Below are 2,882 nucleotides of genomic sequence, written 5' to 3'. Positions count from 1 at the left end.
TGTGAGGAAAGGAGCAACCTCCTTTGAATCTAGAATTATTTTAAAATAATATGTTAAAAAATTTAAAATAGCAGGGCATGGCAGCACATGCCTATAATCCTAGCACTGTAGGAAGCTGAGGCAGGATGATAAAAGTTTGAGCCCACCCTAGGCAATTTTAGTGCTTTAGGGAGACATTGTCTCAGAATAAGAAATAAAAGAAGGTTGGAGACACAGCTCAGTGTGAAGGCCCTGGGTTTAATCCCTAGTACTGCTAGAAAAATAAAATTAAAATAGAACCAGGCGTAGTGCTGCATTCCTAGAATCCCAGCACTCTAGGAGGTGAGGCAGGAGTATTACAAATTCAAGCCCAGCCTGGGCAACTTAGTGACTTGGTGAGATCCTGTCTCAAAATGAAAAAAGAGTTAGGAATGTAGCTGAGTGTAGGCACAGGTTCAATCCCCAGTGCAAAAAAAGAAAAAAGTATTGATGTATCAAAACCCAAAATTTTTAATTTAAAAGGGCAGTTTTTCCAAATTTACATTTGAAGGGGACTCAGGAAACACTATTACAAGAACTAGCCACAAGGTGTCTCCTTCAGCATATCTAGCCGCCCTCTGAAACCTTTTCCCCCAGAGAAGCTGTGAAGAAAGAATAAAGAATGGAAAATGGCCATATTTAAACATAGATTTTTTTCTTTTTGCTGACTTGGAGCACGGTGAAATCTCAAATCTAACTCTTATGTTTGCAAAAACGGAAAAACATTAAGAAAGAGAATGGTGTATAAAAATGACAAATGGGCTGGGGATTTAGCTCAGCGACATAAGCACCTGCCTTGCAAGCAGGCAGTCTGAGTTTGATCCCTGGTACCGATAAAAAGGGAAAAGACCGAAAAAAAAAAAAAAAAAAAAAAAAAAAGACAAATGGGATGTTTCTTAGAGGAACCCGTGGATCTGCGGCACTGACAAAACCTACAGACTTGGAGACGGGGAGGACTGCGTGAGCCCAGGGGTTCAAAGCAATATAGCAGAGCCCAGTCTGTAACTAAATAAATAGTAAACAAATAACATATCCACAGAATACCTGAATAGGTATGTGTACATATGTAAAATATGTTCACTTTGTTCATTTTGAGACAAGGTCTCACTGTGTAGCCCAGGCTGGCTTTGAACTCATGGCCATCCTTCTGTCTCAGCCTCTGAGTGTTGGGATTACAGATTTGTACCACCACACGTGGTTAATGTTTATTATATACAAAAGTTTGGTTCTGACCTTGCAAAAAACTTTAGTTGATAACTCATTTTGCCTATAATCCCAGCACAGGGCAGGCTGAGGCAGGAGGAGCACCATAGTTGGAGAGTAGCCTGGACTACCCAGTGAGTTAAGACCCTGTCTCCAAAAACAATAAGCAAACAAACAGAAAATCGTGGATTTTTAAAATTAAATAATATATTCAATTATCCGTTAATAATTACTGTTTTGAAGAATATTAGAATATTGGAATTCTAGATCTACATTAAGATACTTAATAAGGGTTTCAAAAGTTACCAGATTATTGTTCAAACAACTGAATGCAGATGTCTTGTGCTCTGGGTGAATGATCTGGGGATGACGATGTGCAGTGTATGTATCATTGTTGTCCCGGTGACATGTTTTGTTTTGTTTTTTTTTAAGTTACCAGAGTACTCAGAATATTTTGAACTAATGCTTCAAAATTTCATGGAAAAACATTTTTTCTCTAGCACTGTTTAATCCTGTTTTATTGCAGCTTGTAAATTCACTTGGTTTTTCCCCTTAGCCCCCTTTCTCTTTCCCTCTCCTTTTCTTTCCCTTCCCCTGTCTTTTCTTCTCCCCTCCTCTCTCTTCTCCCTTCTTTTTTTTTATATTGATGATTGAATCTGCAACTCTTTTTACTTTGAGACAAGGTCTCACTAAACTACAAAATTGCCCAGGCTGGGCTCAAACCTATGATCCTCCTGCCTCAGCCTCCCAGAGGGTTGGGATTATATATGTATCACCATACTCTGTTACACTTAATTTTCTTGTGGTTCACTTTTTTCTTTTCACATCCTTCCTACTAACTGTTGTACTTTATTCATAATGTTCTGGTGTTCCTGTTGGGTCTTCTGCTTCAAGTATTTATTCTTAGTGTGATTTTTTGGCCAAAATATTTAATAGATTTTGTGTGTGTGTGTGACTGAGGATTAAACCCAGGGCTTTTTCACTGAGCTATGTCCTCAGCCACTCCTTTTTTTGTTAAGTCTGGGTTTCATTAAGTTGCTAAATTGCCTAGGCTGGACTGAAATTGCAGTCCTCTTGCCTCAGCCTCCCAAAATGCTGGGATTACAGGTATGAATCACCATTCTGTGTTTAGGTCCTCCATGTTTTAAAGCTCCATTGTTAATTTTTTTGTTATTTGTTAATTTTTTAAAAAAATTTTTAAATTTTTTTCATTTTAAAGAGATTAAGATAAAAGAGGACATAACAGCCGGGCGTTGTGGCTCATGCCTGTAATCCCAGCACTTGGGAGGCTGAGGCCGGAGGATCGTTGCGAGTTCAAGACCAGCCTGGGCTGCAAAGTGAGCTCAAGGCCAGCCTGAACTGCATGGCATGAGACCCTGTCTCAAAAAGACAAAAAAAAAAAAAAAAAAAAAAAAGAGGACATAACAAAGCAGATCAAAACAGAACAATTTAAGCAACACAGTATTCCACCACAAAACAACCTGATATAACAGTATATTTGTTAATGTTTTCATTGACCTTTAAGAATTTACTTAATTGCTCTCATGAGACAAATAATTTCCAGAGCTGTGACACTTGTTTCTCTCACAGTAGTAAAAACAAAGAAAGGAAACTGCACACAACATAAAACTTACCACCAGAATTGCTACTTTTGTTTGTAA

Source organism: Cavia porcellus, unplaced genomic scaffold, assembly GCF_034190915.1.
Source record: "Cavia porcellus strain 051 isolate PalLab524CR breed Dunkin Hartley unplaced genomic scaffold, mCavPor4.1 scaffold_16, whole genome shotgun sequence".
In the NCBI taxonomy this organism is placed as follows: Eukaryota; Metazoa; Chordata; class Mammalia; order Rodentia; family Caviidae; genus Cavia; species Cavia porcellus.
The sequence above is the reverse complement of the archived record's forward strand: the minus strand, read 5'-3'. Positions refer to the sequence as shown.